The sequence below is a fragment of the Schistocerca serialis genome, chromosome 7, assembly GCF_023864345.2.
Source record: "Schistocerca serialis cubense isolate TAMUIC-IGC-003099 chromosome 7, iqSchSeri2.2, whole genome shotgun sequence".
NCBI lineage: Eukaryota > Metazoa > Arthropoda > Insecta > Orthoptera > Acrididae > Schistocerca > Schistocerca serialis.
The window spans coordinates 624,370,387-624,388,797 of record NC_064644.1 but is presented as its reverse complement, the minus strand read 5'-3'; positions in this window follow the sequence as shown (position 1 = coordinate 624,388,797).

The following is an 18,411-nucleotide window of genomic DNA, read 5'->3' as shown; positions in this document are numbered from 1 at the left end:
GAAACACAGAAATTGCATCGGAGTTAAATACAAAAGGCACAATGCCGTCTTAATTACAAGAAATCTGACTCTTCTTACTGTCTATGTTTAGAACCATTCCTGTTACACTAGTTATAGATTCCGATGCTTCACTTCAGGTTCACTTATCCCTCTGACCTTCTTATTGAAGATGAAACACCGATATTGCCTCGGATGTAAATGCAAAAGGCACAATGCCGACTTAAGTACAAGAAAACTGACTCTACTTATAGTCTATGTTTTGAATCATTCGTGTGACACTACTTATAGATTCGGATGCTTCACTTCAGGTTTACTGTATCCCTCTGACCTTCTTATTGACGATGAAACACAGATATTGCATCGGAATGAAATACAAAAGGCACAATGCCGACTTAAGTGGAAGAAAACTGACTCTTCTTACTGTCTATGATTAGAACCATTCCTGTTACACTAGTTATAGATTCCGATGCTTCACTTCAGGTTCACTTATCCCTCTGACCTTCTTATTGACGATGAATACAGAATTTGCATCGGTATTAAATACAAAAGGCACAACGCCGACTTAAGTACGTGAAAACTGACTCTTCTTACTGTCTATATTTTGAACCATTCCTGTGACACTAGTTATAGATTCCGATGCTTCACTTCAGGTTTACTGTATTCCTCTGACCTTCTTATTGACGATGAAACACAGAAATTGCATCGGAATTAAATACAAAAGGCACAATGCCACCTTCAGTACAAGAAAACTGACTCTTCTTACTGTCTGTGTTTTGATCCATTCCTGTGACACTAGTTATAGATTCCGATGCTTCACTTCAGGTTTACTGTATCCCTCGGACCTTCTTATTGACGATGAAACATAGAAATCGCATCGGAATTAAATACAAATGTCACAATGCCGACTTCAGTTCAAGAAAACTGACTCTTCTTACTGTCTATGTTTTGATCCATTCCTGTGACACTAGTTATACACTCCTGGAAATTGAAATAAGAACACCGTGAATTCATTGTCCCAGGAAGGGGAAATTTTATTGACACATTGCTGGGGTCAGATACATCACATGATCACACTGACAGAACCACAGCCACATAGACACAGGCAACAGAGCATGCACAATGTTGGCACTAGTACAGTGTATATCCACCTTTCGCAGCAATGCAGGCTGCTATTCTCCCATGGAGACGATCGTAGAGATGCTGGATGTAGTCCTGTGGAACGGCTTGCCATGCCATTTCCACCTGGCGCCTCAGTTGGACCAGCGTTCGTGCTGGACGTGCAGACCGCGCGAGACGACGCTTCATCCAGTCCCAAACATGCTCAATGGGGGACAGATCCGGAGATCTTGCTGGCCAGGGTAGTTGACTTACACCTTCTAGAGCACGTTGGGTGGCACGGGATACATGCGGACGTGCATTGTCCTGTTGGAACAGCAAGTTCCCTTGCCGGTCTAGGAATGGTAGAACGATGGGTTCGATGACGGTTTGGATGTACCGTGCACTGTTCAGTGTCCCCTCGACGATCATCAGTGGTGTACGGCCAGTGTAGGAGATCGCTCCGCACACCATGATGCCGGGTGTTGGCCCTGTGTGCCTCGGTCGTATGCAGTCCTTATTGTGGCGCTCACCTGCACGGCGCCAAACACGCATACGACCATCATTGGCACCAAGGCAGAAGCGACTCTCATCGCTGAAGACGACACGTCTCCATTCGTCCCTCCATTCACGCCTGTCGCGACACCACTGGAGGCGGGCTGCCCGATGTTGGGGCGTGAGCGGAAGACGGCCTAACGGTGTGCGGGACCGTAGCCCAGCTTCATGGAGACGGTTGCGAATGGTCCTCGCCGATACCCCAGGAGCAACAGTGTCCCTAATTTGCTGGGAACTGGCGGCGCGGTCCCCTACGGCACTGCGTAGGATCCTACGGTCTTGGCGTGCATCCGTTCGTCGCTGCGGTCCGGTCCCAGGTCGACGGGCACGTGCACCTTCCGCCGACCACTGGCGACAACATCGATGTACTGTGGAGACCTCACGCAACACGTGTTGAGTAATTCGGCGGTACGTCCACCCGGCCTCCCGCATGCCCACTATACGCCCTCGCTCAAAGTCCGTCAACTGCACATACGGTTCACGTCCACGCTGTCGCGGCATGCTACCAGTGTTAAAGACTGTGATGGAGCTCCGTATGCCACGGCAAACTGGCTGACACTGACAGCGGCGGTGCACAAATGCTGCGCAGCTAGCGCCATTCGACGGCCAACACCGCGGTTCCTGGTATGTCCGCTGTGCCGTGCGTGTGATCATTGCTTGTGCAGCCCTCTCGCAGTGTCCGGAGCAAGTATGGTGGGTCTGACACACCGGTGTCAATGCGTTCTTTTTTCCATTTCCAGGAGTGTAGATTCCGATGCTTCACTTCCGGTTTACTGTATCCCTCTGTCCTTCTTATTGACGATGAAACACAGAAATTGCAACGGAATTAAATACAAAAGGCACAATGCCGACTTAAGTACAAGAAAACTGACTCTTTTTACTGCCTATGTTTGAACCATTCCTGTGACACTAGATACAGATTCCGATGCTACACTTCAGGATTACTGTATCCCTCTGACCTTATTGTTGACGATGTAACACAAAAATTGCATCGGAATTAAATACAAAATTCACAATGCCGACTTAAGTACAAGAATGCTGACTCTTCGTACTGTCTATGTTTGACCCATTCCTGTGACACTGGATATAGATTCCGATGCTTCACTTCAGGTTTACTGTATCCCTCTTACCTCCTTATTGACGATGAAACGCAGAAATCGCATCGAAATTAAATACAAAAAGCACAATGCCGACTCAAGTACAAGAAATCTGACTCTTCTTACTGTCTATGATTTGAACCATTCCTGTGACACTAGTTATAGATTCCGATGCTTCACTTCAGGTTTACTGTATCCCTCTGACCTTCTTATTGACGATGAAACACAGGAAATTGCATCGGAATTAAATACAAAAGGCACAATGCCGACTTAAGTACAAGAAAACTGACTCTTCTTACTGTCTATGTTTTGAACCATTCCTGTGACACTAGTTATAGATTCCGATGCTTCACTTCCGGTTTACTGTATCCCTCTGACCTTCTTATTGACGATGAAACATAGAAATCGCATCGGAATTAAATTGAAAAGGAACAATGCGGTCTTAAGTACAAGAAAGCTGACTCTTCTTACTGTCTATGCTTTGAACCATTCCTGTGACACTAGTTATAGCTTCAGATGCCTCACTTCAGGTTTACTGTATCCATCAGACCTTCTTCTTGACGATGAAACACGGAAATTGCATCGGAATTAAATACAAAAGGCACAATGCCGACTTATGTACAAGAAAACTGACTCTTCTTACTCTCTATGTTTGATCCATTCATGTGACACTAGTTATAGATCCGATGCTTCACTTCACGTTTACTGTATCCCTCTGACCTTCTTATTGACGATGAAACACAGAAATTGCATCGGAATTAAATACAAAAGGCACAATGCCGACTTAAGTACAAGAAAACTGACTCTTCTTACTGGCTATGATTGAACCATTGCTGTGACACTAGTTATAGAATACGATGCTTCACTTCAGGTTTACTGTATCCCTCTGACCTTCTGTTTGAAGATGAAACACAGATATTGCATCGGAATTAAATAAAAAAAGGCACAATGCCGACTTAAGTACAAGAAAACTGATTCATCTTACTGTCTATATTTTGAACCATTCCTGTGACACTAGTTATAGATTCCGATGCTTCACTTCAGCTTTACTGTATCCCTCTGTCCTTCTTATTGACGATGAAACACAGAAATTGCATTGGATGAAATACAAAAGGCACAATGCCGACTTAAGTACAAGAAAACAGACTCTTCTCATTGTCTATGTTTGAACCATTCATGTGACACTAGTTATAGATTCCGATGCTTCACTTCAGGTTTACTGTATCCCTCTGCCATTCTTATTGAAGATGAAACACAGATATTGCATCGGAATTAAATACAAAAGGCACAATGCCGAATTAAGTACAAGAAAACTGAGTCTCCTTCCTGTCAATGCTTTGAAGCATTCCTGTGACACTAGTTCTAGATTCCGATGCTTCACTTCAGGTTTACTGTATCCCTCTGACCTCCTTATTGAAGATGAAACACAGATATTGCATCGGAATTAAATACAAAAGGCACAATGCCGACTTAAGTACAAGAAAACTGACTCTTCTTAATGTCTATGTTTTGAACCATTCATGTGACGCTAGTTATAGATTCCGTTGCTTCACTTCAGGTTTACTGTATCCCTCTGACCTTTTTATTGACGATGAAACACAGAAATTGCATCGGAATTAAATACAAAAGGCACAATGACAACTTAAGTACTAGAAGACTGACTGTTCTTACTGTCTATGATTTGAACCATTCCTGTGACACTAGTTATAGATTCCGATGCTTCACTTCAGGTTTACTGTATCCCTCTGACCTTCTTATTGACGATGAAGCACAGAAATTGCATCGGAATTAAATACAAATGGCACAATGACGACTTAAGTACAAGAAAACTGACTCTTCTTAGTGTCTATGTTTTGAACCATTCATGTGACACTAGTTATAGCTTCCGATGCTTCCCTTCAGGTTTACTGTATCCATCAGACCGTCTTAGTGACGATGAAACACAGAAATTGCATCGGAATTAAATACAGTAGGCACAATGCCGACTTAAGTACAAGAATACTGACTCGTCTTACTGTCTATGTTTTGAACCATTCCTGTGACACTAGTTACAGATCACGATGCTTCACTTCAGGTTTACTGTATTCCTCAGACCCTATTGACGATGAAACACGGAAATTACATCGGATTAAATACAAAAGGCACAATGCCGACTTAAGTACAAGAAAACTGACACTTCTTATTGTCTATGTTTTGATCCATTCCTGTGACACTACTTATAGATTCCGATGCTTCACTTCAGGTTTACTGTATCCCTCTGACCTTCGTATTGACAATGACACATAGAAATTGTATCGGAATTAAATAGAAATGGAACAATGTAGACTTAAGTACAAGAAACTTGACTCTTCTTACTGTCTATGCTTTGAACCATTCCTGTGACACTAGTCATAGATTCCGATGCTTCACTTCAAGTTTACTGTATCCCTCTGACCTTCTTATTGACGATGAAACACAGAAATTGCATCGGAATTAAATACAAAAGGCACAATGCCGACTTAAGTACAAGAAAACTGACTCTTCTTACTGTCAATGTTTTGAACCATTCCTGTGACACTAGTTATAGACTCTGATGCTTCACATCAGGTTAACTATATCCCTCTGACCTTCTTATTGACGATGAAACACAAAAATTGCATCGGAATTAAATACTAAAGGCACAATGCCGACTTAAGTACGAGAAAACTGACTCTTCTTACTGTCTATGCTTTGAACCATTCCTGCGACACTAGTTATAGATTCCGATGCTTCACGTCAGGTTTACTGTATCCCTCTGACCTTCTTATTGACGATGAAACATAGAAATTGCATCGGAATTAACTAGAAAAGGAACAATGCAGACTTAAGTACAAGAAAACTGACTCTCCTTCCTGTCAATGCTTTGAACCATTCCTGTGACACTAGTTATACATTCCGATGCTTCACTTAAGGTTTACTGTATCCCTCTGACCTTCTTATTGCCGATGAAGCACAGAAATTGCATCGGAGTTAAATACAGAAGGCACAATGCCGACTTAAGTACAAGAATACTGACTCGTCTTACTGTCAATGTTTTGAACCATTCCTGTGACACTAGTTACAGATTCAGATGCTTCACTAAAGGTTTACTGTATTCCTCTGACCCTATTGACGATGAAACACAGAAATTACATCGGATTAAATACAAAAGGCACAATGCCGACTTATGTACATGAAAACAGACTCTTCTCATTGTCTATGTTTTGATCCATTCCTGTGACTCTAGTTATAGATTCCGATGCTTCACTTCAGGTTTACTGTATCCCTATGACCTTCTTATTGACGATGAAACACATATTGCTTCGGAATTAAATACAAATGGGACAATTACGACTTAAGTACAAGAAAACTGACTCTTCTTATTGTCTATGTTTTGATCCATTCCTGTGACTCTAGTTATAGATTCCGATGCTTCACGTCAGGTTTACTGCATCCCTCTGACTTTCTTATTGACGATGAATCACAGATATTGCATCGGAATTAAATACAAATGGCACAATTACGACTTTAGTACAAGAAAACTGACTCTTCTTATTGTATATGTTTTGATCCATTCCTGTGACTCTAGTTATAGATTCCGATGCTTCACTTCAGGTTTACTGTATCCCTCTGACGTTTTTATTGACCATGAAACACAGAAATTGCATCAGAATTAAATACAAAAGGCACAATGCCGACTTAAGTACAAGAAAACTCTCTTCTTACTGTCTATGTTTTGAACCATTCCTGTGACACTAGTTATAGATACCGATGCTTCACTTCAGGTTTACTGTAGTCCTCTGACCTTCTTATTCACGATGAAACACAGAAATAGCATCGGATTTAAATACAAAAGGAACATTGCCGACTTAAGTACAAGAAAACTACCTCTTCTTACAGTCTATGATTTCAACCATTCCTGTGACACTAGTTATAGATTCTGATGCTTCACTTCAGGTATACTGCATCCCACTGACCTTCTTATTGATGATGAAACACAGATATTGCATCGGAATTAAATACAAATGGCACAATTACGACTTTAGTACAAGAAAACTGACTCTTCTTAATGTCTATGATTTCAACCATTCCTGTGACACTAGTTATACATTCCGAAGCTTCACTTCAGGTTTACTGTGTCCCTCTGACGTTCTTATTGACTATGAAACACAGATATTGCATCGGAATTAAATACAAATGGCACAATGACGACTTAAGTACAAGAAAACTGACTCTTCTTAGTGTCTATGTTTTGAACCATTCATGTAACACTAGTTATAGCTTCCGATGCTTCCCTTCAGGTTTACTGTATCCATCAGACCGTCTTAGTGACGATGAAACACAGAAATTGCATCGGAATTAAATACAAAAGGTACAATGACGACTTAAGTACAAGAAGACTGACTGTTCTTACTGTCTATGATTTGAACCATTCCTGTGACACTAGTTATAGATTCCGATGCTTCACTTAAGGTTTACTGTATCCCTCTGACCTTCTTATTGCCGATGAAGCACAGAAATTGCATCGGAGTTAAATACAGAAGGCACAATGCCGACTTAAGTACAAGAATACTGACTCGTCTTACTGTCAATGTTTTGAACCATTCCTGTGACACTAGTTACAGATTCAGATGCTTCACTAAAGGTTTACTGTATTCCTCTGACCCTATTGACGATGAAACACAGAAATTACATCGGATTAAATACAAAAGGCACAATGCCGACTTATGTACATGAAAACAGACTCTTCTCATTGTCTATGTTTTGATCCATTCCTGTGACTCTAGTTATAGATTCCGATGCTTCACTTCAGGTTTACTGTATCCCTATGACCTTCTTATTGACGATGAAACACATATTGCTTCGGAATTAAATACAAATGGGACAATTACGACTTAAGTACAAGAAAACTGACTCTTCTTATTGTCTATGTTTTGATCCATTCCTGTGACTCTAGTTATAGATTCCGATGCTTCACGTCAGGTTTACTGCATCCCTCTGACTTTCTTATTGACGATGAATCACAGATATTGCATCGGAATTAAATACAAATGGCACAATTACGACTTTAGTACAAGAAAACTGACTCTTCTTATTGTATATGTTTTGATCCATTCCTGTGACTCTAGTTATAGATTCCGATGCTTCACTTCAGGTTTACTGTATCCCTCTGACGTTTTTATTGACCATGAAACACAGAAATTGCATCAGAATTAAATACAAAAGGCACAATGCCGACTTAAGTACAAGAAAACTCTCTTCTTACTGTCTATGTTTTGAACCATTCCTGTGACACTAGTTATAGATACCGATGCTTCACTTCAGGTTTACTGTAGTCCTCTGACCTTCTTATTCACGATGAAACACAGAAATAGCATCGGATTTAAATACAAAAGGAACATTGCCGACTTAAGTACAAGAAAACTACCTCTTCTTACAGTCTATGATTTCAACCATTCCTGTGACACTAGTTATAGATTCTGATGCTTCACTTCAGGTATACTGCATCCCACTGACCTTCTTATTGATGATGAAACACAGATATTGCATCGGAATTAAATACAAATGGCACAATTACGACTTTAGTACAAGAAAACTGACTCTTCTTAATGTCTATGATTTGAACCATTCCTGTGACACTAGTTATAGATTCCGATGCTTCACTTCAGGTTTACTGCATCCCTCTGACCTTCTTATTGACGATGAAACACAGAAATTGCATCGGAATTAAATACAAAAGGCTCAATGACGACTTAAGTACAAGAAAACTGACTCTTCTTACTGTCTATGTTTTGAACCATTCTTGTGACACTAGTTATAGATTCCGATGCTTCACTTCGGGTTTACTGTATCCCTCTGACCTTCTTATTGACGATGAAACACAGAAATTGCAACGGAATTAAATACAAAAGGCACAATGCCGACTTAAGTACAAGAAAACTGTTTCATCTTACTGTCTATGTTTTGAACCATTCATGTGACACTATTTATAGATTCCGATGCTTCACCTCAGGTTTACTGTATCCCTCTGACCTTCTTATTGACGATGAAACACAGATATTGCATCGGAATTAAATACAAATGGCACAATTACGACTTAAGTACAAGAAAACTAAATCCTCTTACTGTCTATGTTTTGTACCATTCCTGTGACACTAGTTATAGATTCCGATTCTTCACTTCAGGTTTACTGTATTCCTCTGACCTTCTAATTGACGATGAAACACAGAAATTGCATCGGAATTAAATACAAAAGGCACAATGCCGACTTAAGTACAAGAAAACTGACTCTTCTAACTGTCTATGCTTTGATCCATTCCTGTGACACTAGTTATAGATTCCGTTGCTTCACTTCAGGTTTACTGTATCCCTCTGACCTTCGTATTGACAATGAAACATAGAAATTGTATCGGAATTAAATAGAAAAGGAACAATGCAGACTTAAGTACAAGAAACTTGACTCTTCTTACTGTCTATGCTTTGAACCATTCCTGTGACACTAGTTATAGATTCCGATGCTTCACTTCAGCTTTACTGTATCCCTCTGTCCTTCTTATTGACGATGAAACACAGAAATTGCAACGTAATTAAATACAAAAGTCACAGGGCCGACTTAAGTACAAGAAAACTGACTCTTTTTACTGTATATGTTTTGAACCATTCCTGTGACACTAGATACAGATTCCGATGCTTCACTTCAGGATTACTGTATCCCTGTGACCTTCTTATTGACGATGAAACGCAGAAATCGCATCGGAATTAAATACAAAAAGCACAAAGCCGACTTAAGTACAAGAAAACTGACTCTTCTTACTGTCTATAATTTGAACCATTCCTGTGACAATAGTTATAGATTCCGATGCTTCACTTCAGGTTTACTGTACCCCTCTGACCTTCTTATTGAAGATGAAACATAGATATTGCATCGGAATAACATACATAAGGCACAATGCCGACTTAAGTACAAGAAAACTGACTCTTCTAACTGTCTATGTTTTGAACCATTCCTGAGACACTAGTTACAGATTACGATGTTTCACTTCAGGTTTACTGCATCCCTCTGACCTTCTTATTGACGATGAAACACAGAAATTGCATCGGAATTAAATACAAAAGGCACAATGCCGACTTAAGTACAAGAAAACTGACTCTTCTTACTGTCTATGTTTTGAACCATTCTTGTGACACTAGTTATAGATTCCGATGCTTCACTTCGGGTTTACTGTATCCCTCTGACCTTCTTATTGACGATGAAACACAGAAATTGCTTCGGAATTAAATATAAAAGGCACAATGCCGACTTAAGTACAAGAAAACTGTTTCATCTTACTGTCTATGTTTTGAACCATTCATGTGACACTAGTTATAGATTCCGATGCTTCACTTCAGGTTTACTGTATACCTCTGACCTTCTTATTGACGATGAAACACAGAAATTGCATCGGAGTTAAATACAAATGGCACAATCCCGACTTAAGAACAAGAAAACTGACTCTTCTTACTGTCTATGTTTTGAACCATTCCTGTGACCCTAGTTATAGATTCCGATGCTTCACTTCAGGTTTACTGTATTCCTCTGACCTTCTAATTGACGATGAAACACAGAAATTGCATCGGAATTAAATACAAAAGGCACAATGCCGACTTAAGTACAAGAAAACTGACTCTTCTAACTGTCTATGCTTTGATCCATTCCTGTGACACTAGTTATAGATTCCGTTGCTTCACTTCAGGTTTACTGTATCCCTCTGACCTTCGTATTGACAATGAAACATAGAAATTGTATCGGAATTAAATAGAAAAGGAACAATGCAGACTTAAGTACAAGAAACTTGACTCTTCTTACTGTCTATGCTTTGAACCATTCCTGTGACACTAGTTATAGATTCCGATGCTTCACTTCAGCTTTACTGTATCCCTCTGTCCTTCTTATTGACGATGAAACACAGAAATTGCAACGTAATTAAATACAAAAGTCACAGGGCCGACTTAAGTACAAGAAAACTGACTCTTTTTACTGTATATGTTTTGAACCATTCCTGTGACACTAGATACAGATTCCGATGCTTCACTTCAGGATTACTGTATCCCTGTGACCTTCTTATTGACGATGAAACGCAGAAATCGCATCGGAATTAAATACAAAAAGCACAAAGCCGACTTAAGTACAAGAAAACTGACTCTTCTTACTGTCTATAATTTGAACCATTCCTGTGACAATAGTTATAGATTCCGATGCTTCACTTCAGGTTTACTGTACCCCTCTGACCTTCTTATTGAAGATGAAACATAGATATTGCATCGGAATAACATACATAAGGCACAATGCCGACTTAAGTACAAGAAAACTGACTCTTCTAACTGTCTATGTTTTGAACCATTCCTGAGACACTAGTTACAGATTACGATGTTTCACTTCAGGTTTACTGCATCCCTCTGACCTTCTTATTGACGATGAAACACAGAAATTGCATCGGAATTAAATACAAAAGGCACAATGCCGACTTAAGTACAAGAAAACTGACTCTTCTTACTGTCTATGTTTTGAACCATTCTTGTGACACTAGTTATAGATTCCGATGCTTCACTTCGGGTTTACTGTATCCCTCTGACCTTCTTATTGACGATGAAACACAGAAATTGCTTCGGAATTAAATACAAAAGGCACAATGCCGACTTAAGTACAAGAAAACTGTTTCATCTTACTGTCTATGTTTTGAACCATTCATGTGACACTAGTTATAGATTCCGATGCTTCACTTCAGGTTTACTGTATACCTCTGACCTTCTTATTGACGATGAAACACAGAAATTGCATCGGAGTTAAATACAAATGGCACAATCCCGACTTAAGAACAAGAAAACTGACTCTTCTTACTGTCCATGTTTTGAACCATTCCTGTGACCCTAGTTATAGATTCCGATGCTTCACTTCAGGTTTACTGTATTCCTCTGACCTTCTAATTGACGATGAAACACAGAAATTGCATCGGAATTAAATACAAAAGGCACAATGCCGACTTAAGTACAAGAAAACTGACTCTTCTAACTGTCTATGCTTTGATCCATCCCTGTGACACTAGTTATAGATTCCGTTGCTTCACTTCAGGTTTACTGTATCCCTCTGACCTTCGTATTGACAATGACACATAGAAATTGTATCGGAATTAAATAGAAAAGGAACAATGCAGACTTAAGTACAAGAAAACTGAATCTTCTTAAAGTCTATGTTTTGAACCATTCCGGTGACACTAGTTATAGATTCCGATGCTTCACTTCAGGTTTACTGTATCCCTCTGACCTTCTTATTGACGATGAAACACAGATATTGCATCGGAATTAAAAACAAAAGGCACAATGACGACTTCAGTACAAGAAAACTGACTCTTCTTACTGTCTATGTTTTGAACCATTCCTGTGACACTTGATATAGATTCCGATGCTTTACTTCAGGTTTACTGTATCCATTAGACTTTCTTATTGACGATGAAACACAGAAATTGCTTCGGAATTAAATACAAAAGGCACAATGCCGACTTAAGTACAAGAAAACTGTTTCATCTTACTGTCTATGTTTTGAACCATTCATGTGACACTAGTTATACTTTCCGATGCTTCACCTCAGGTTTACTGTATCCCTCTGACCTTCTTATTGACGATGAAATACAGAAATTGCATCGGAATTAAAAACAAAAGGCACAATGCCGACTTATGTACAAGAAAAATGACTCTTCTTACTGTCTATGTTTGATCCATTCATGTGACACTAGTTATAGTTCCGATGCTTCACTTCACGTTTACTGTATCCCTCCGACCTCCTTATTGACGATGAAACACAGAAATTGCATCGGAATTAAATACAAAAGGCACAATGCCGACTTAAGTACAAGAAAACTGAGTCTTCTTACTGTCTATGATTGAACCACTGCTGTGACACTAGTTATAGATTCCGATGCTTCACTTCAGTTTTACTGTATCCCTCTGACCTTCTTATTGACGATGAAACACAGAAATTGCATCGGAATTAAATACAAAAGGCACAATGCCGACTTAAGTACAAGAAAACTGACTCTTCTTACTGCCTATGTTTCAACCATTCCTGTGACACTAGTTATGCTTTCCGATGCTTCACCCCAGGTTTACTGTATCCCTCTGACCTTCTTATTGACGATGAAACACAGAAATTGCATCGGAGTTAAATACAAATGGCACAAACCCGACATAAGAACATGAAAACTGACTCTTCTTACTGTCTATGTTTTGAACCATTCCTGTGACACTAGTTATAGATTCCGATGCTTCACCTCAGGTTTACTGTATCCCTCTGACCTTCTTATTGACGATGAAACACAGATATTGCATCGGAATTAAATACAAATGGCACAATGCCGACTTAAGTACAAGAAAACTGACTCTTCTTAAAGTCTATGTTTTGAACCATTCCTGTGACACTAGTTATAGATTCCGATGCTTCACTTCCGGTTTACTGTATTCCTCTGACCTTCTTATTGACGATGAAACACAGATATTGCATCGGAATTAAATACAGATGGCACAATGACGACTTAAGTACAAGAAAACTGACTCTTCTTACTGTCTATGTTTTGTACCATTCCTGTGACACTAGATACAGATTCCGATGCTTCACTTCAGGATTACTGTATCCCTCTGACCTTCTTATTGACGATGAAACATAGAAATCGCATCGGAATTAAATAGAAAAGGAACAATGCAGTCTTAAGTACAAGAAAGCTGACTCTTCTTACTGTCTATGCTTTGAACCATTCATGTGACACTAGTTATAGATTCCGATGCTTCACTTCAGGTTTACTGTATCCCTCTGACCTTCTTATTGACGATGAATCACAGAAATTGCATCGGAATTAAATACAAAAGATACAATGCCGACTTCAGTTCAAGAAAACTGACTCTTCTTACTGTCTATGTTTTGGACCATTCCTGTGACACTAGATACAGATTCCGATGCTTCACTTCAGGATTACTGTATCCCTCTGACCTTCTTATTGACGATGAAACGCAGAAATCGCATCGGAATTAAATACAAAAAGCACAAAGCCGACTTAAGTACAAGAAAACTGACTCTTCTTACTGTCTATGTTATAAACCATTCATGTGACACTAGTTATAGATTCCGATGCTTCCCTTCAGGTTTACTGTATCCCTCTGACCTTCTTGTTGACGATGAAACACAGAAATTGCATCGGAATTAAATACAAAAGGCACAATGCCGACTTAAGTACAAGAATACTGAATCTTCTTACTGTCTATGATTTGAACCATTCCTGTGACACTAGTTATAGATTCCGATGCTTCACCTCAGGTTTACTGTATCCCTCTGACATTATTGTTGACGATGAAAAACAGTAATTGCATCGGAATTAAATACAATATTCACATTGCCGACTTAAGTACAAGAATACTGACTCTTCTTACTGTCTATGTTTTGAACCATTCCTGTGACACTGGATATAGATTCCGATGCTTCACTTCATGTTTACTGTATCCCTCTGACCTTCTTGTTGACGATGAAACGCAGAAATCGCATCGGAATTAAATACAAAAAGCACAATGCCGACTCAAGTACAAGAAAACTGACTCTTCTTACTGTCTATGATTTGAACCATTCCTCTGACACTAGTTATAGATTCCGATGCTTCACTTCAGGTTTACTGTATCCCTCTGACCTTTTTATTGACGATGGAACACAGAAATTGCATCGGAATTAAATACAAAAGGCCCAATGCCGACTTAAGTACAAGAAATCTGACTCTTCTTACTGTCTATGTTTTGAACCATTCCTGTGACACTAGATATAGATTCCGATGCTTCACTTCAGGTTTACTGTATCCCTCTGACCTTCTTATTGACGATGAAACGCAGAAATCGCATCGGAATTGAATACAAAAAGCACAATGCCGACTTAATTACAAGAAAACTGACTCTTCTCACTGTCTATGTTTTGAACCATTCATGTGACACTAGTTATAGCTTCAGATGGCTCACTTCAGGTTTACTGTATCCATCAGAGCTTCTTATTGACGATGAAACTCAGAAATTGCATCGGAATTAAATACAAAAGGCACAATGCCGACTTATGTACAAGAAAACTTACACTTCTTACTGTCTATGTTTGATCCACTCATGTGACACTAGTTATAGATCCGATGCTTCACTTCACGTTTACTGTATCCCTCTGACCTTCTTAATGACGATGAAACACAGAAATTGCATCGGTATTAAATACAAAAGGCACAATGCCGGCTTAAGTACAAGAAAACTAACTCTTCTTACTGTCTATGTTATGAACCATTCCTCTGACACTAGTTATAGAATCCGATGCTTCACTTCAGGTTTACTCTATCCCTCTGACCTTCTTATTGAAGATGAAACACAGATATTGCATCGGAATTAAATACTAAAGGCACAATGCCGACTTAAGTACAAGAAAACTGATTCTTTTTACTCTCTATGTTTTGAACCATTCCTGTGACACTAGATACAGATTCCGATGCTTCACTTCAGGATTACTGTATCCCTCTGACCTTCTTATTGACCATGAAACACAGATATCGCATCGGAATTAACTACAAAAAGCACAATGCCGACTTAGGTACAAGAAAACTGACTCTTCTTACTGTCTATGATTGAACCATTGCTGTGACACTAGTTATAGATTCCGATGCTTCACTTCAGGTTTACTGTATCCCTCTGACCTTTTTATTGACGATGAAACACAGAAATTGCATCGGAATTAAATACAAAAGGCCCAATGCCGACTTAAGTACAAGAAAACTGACTCTTCTTACTGTCTATGTTTTGAACCATTCCTGTGACACTAGTTATAGATTCCGATGCTTCACTTCAGGTTTACTGTATCCCTCTGACCTTCTTATTGACGATGAAACACAGATATTGCATCGGAATTTAATACAAAAGGCACAATGCCGACTTAAGTACAAGAAAATGGACTCTTCTTACTGTCTATGTTTTGAACCATTCATGTGACACTAGTTATAGATTCCGATGCTTCACTTCAGGTTTACTGTATTCCTCTGACCTTATTGACGATGAAACACAGAAATCGCATTGGAATTAAATACGAAAAGCACAATGCCGACTTAAGTACAAGAAAACTGACTCTTCTTACTGTCTATGTTATAAACCAATCCTGTGACACTAGTTATAGATTCCGATGCTTCACTTCAGGTTTACTGTATCCCTCTGACCTTATTGTTGACGATGAAACACAGAAATTGCATCGGAATTAATTAAAAAATTCACAATGCCGACCTAAGTACAAGAATACTGACCCTTCTTACTGTCTATGTTTTGAGCCATTCCTGTGACACTAGTTATAGATTCCGATGCTTCACTTCAGGTTTACTGTATCCCTCTGACCTTCTTATTGACGATGAAACACAGAAATTGCATCGGAATTAAATACAAAAGGCACAATGCCGACTTATGGACATGAAAACTTACTCTTATTACTGTCTATGTTTGATCCACTCATGTGACACTAGTTATAGATCCGATGCTTCACTTCACGTTTACTGTATCCCTCTGACCTTCTTAATGACGATGAAACACAGAAATTGCATCGGAATTAAATACAAAAGGCACAATGCCGACTTAAGTACAAGAAAACTGACTCTTTTTACTGTCTATGTTTAGAACCATTCCTGTGACACTAGTTATAGATTCCGATGCTTCACTTCAGGATTGCTGTATCCCTCTGACCTTCTTATTGACGATGAAACACAGAAATCGCATCGGAATTAAATACAAAAAGCACAATGCCGACTTAAGTACAAGAATACTGACTCTTCTTACTGTCTATGTTTTGAACCATTCATGTGACACTAGTTATAGCTTCCGATGCCTCACTTCAGGTTTACTGTATCCATCAGACCTTCTTATTGACGATGAAACACAGAAATTGCATCGGAATTAAATACAAAAGGCACAATGCCGACTTATGTACAAGAATACTGACTCTTCTTACTGTCAAAGGCATCAATTTTGAATTTTAAAGTAAACAGAGTTTGAGAAGAAGTATAGAAGATAAGGTACAGAATATAATACATCATTGTATTAAATAGTTACACTACATGACAATTGACTACAGTGTTAGGAGACAAACAACATGAAAGGGAAGCTGTGTTGACAGAGGAGTGAGACAAGTGTCAGAGTCCTGCACAACTGAGTAAGCGAGCACAAAATGTGAGATCAGGAGACCACAGCCTAACTTGATAGGCTGCCCACATCACCTGTCATAGACATGCACAGAAGTTGTGACTGAGCCTTATACAATGTACAGATATAGTTTAAGTCCTTTTGGTCACACATATTATAAACTTGCCCGTCAGTACTATAGGCAAAATGTCAAAGGTGGTGGTGTATGCATTTATCTAAATCCTAAGCATAAATTTAAGTTAAGATATGAGGCTAAACCATTAATCATAGAAAAGAAAGTAATTGTTGCAGCAATTTGCAGATCACCATCTGGAGATACTGAAGTCTCTCTTAATAATTTGGAAGAAATGCTCGACATTTTTCTCAAATGAGAACTCTGCCATAATTCTTTGTGGTGACTTTAATATTAATCTATTGGTCCAGAGTTCAGTAAAATACAAGTTTTTAGACTACTAAAAGCTTCAACTTGTTTCCCCACGTATCAGCTCCCACTAGAACAACAGATTCCAGTGAAAGCCTAATAAATAACATCTTCTCAAATATGGTCACACATGAAGTTGCAGTTACAAATGTGAATATAGGATTATCAGATCATAATTCACTAACCTTTAATCTCACTGCAACTCCAAAGGAGGGGAAAATAAAAAGGAGTACAAACGATTTTTCTCTACTGAAAATTGTAATCAGTTCAAAAATAATGTTAAAGGTGCAGTTTGGCCAGAGGTCTTGGCACAAACAAACACAAATGATGCTTAAAATACATTTGCTTCCACTTTTATGGCATACTTTGAAATGTGCTTCCCAAAAAAGCTTTTGAGTTACAGATCATCTGGATCCAAAGGGACCTGGAGTACACCCGGAATTAAAACGTCAAGTGAAACCACGAAATTACTAAGTTTAAAGTTAAAAACATGTCATGATCAGCAGTTTGTTGAGTATGTGAGAACATACAAACAGACTTACCGCAAAGTAATATCAAAAGCAAAATTATTAAGTAATGATAGATTAATAAGGCAGGCTAGTAACAAGTCCAGAATGATGTGGTAAAAAAGAAAAAAGAAAAAAAATTTGAGTCAAACTAAAGAACAGGAAATCCATCTTAAAAGTAATGAAAATATCCCCATAGAAAAAATGCCATGGCAAATAATGTAAACAATTATTTTGTTAATATTCCCCTTACTTTAAGCAACAATTAACAGTGATGTCTCCAATGGTAAATACCAGCATGATGGCAATCCCATCAGATGAGCATTAAGTTCTAAAAGTCATTAAATGCTTGGAATCCAAATTGTCCGCTGGTTTGGATGATGTACCTGTATCAATAATTAAGAAAATTGCTCCATGTGTTGTCAAACCTATAGTGCACATAGCAAACTTGTCCCTTAGTGAAGAGATTTCCGGATAAACTAAAAATCTCTGAAGTGATACCTCTATACAAAAATGGTGACAG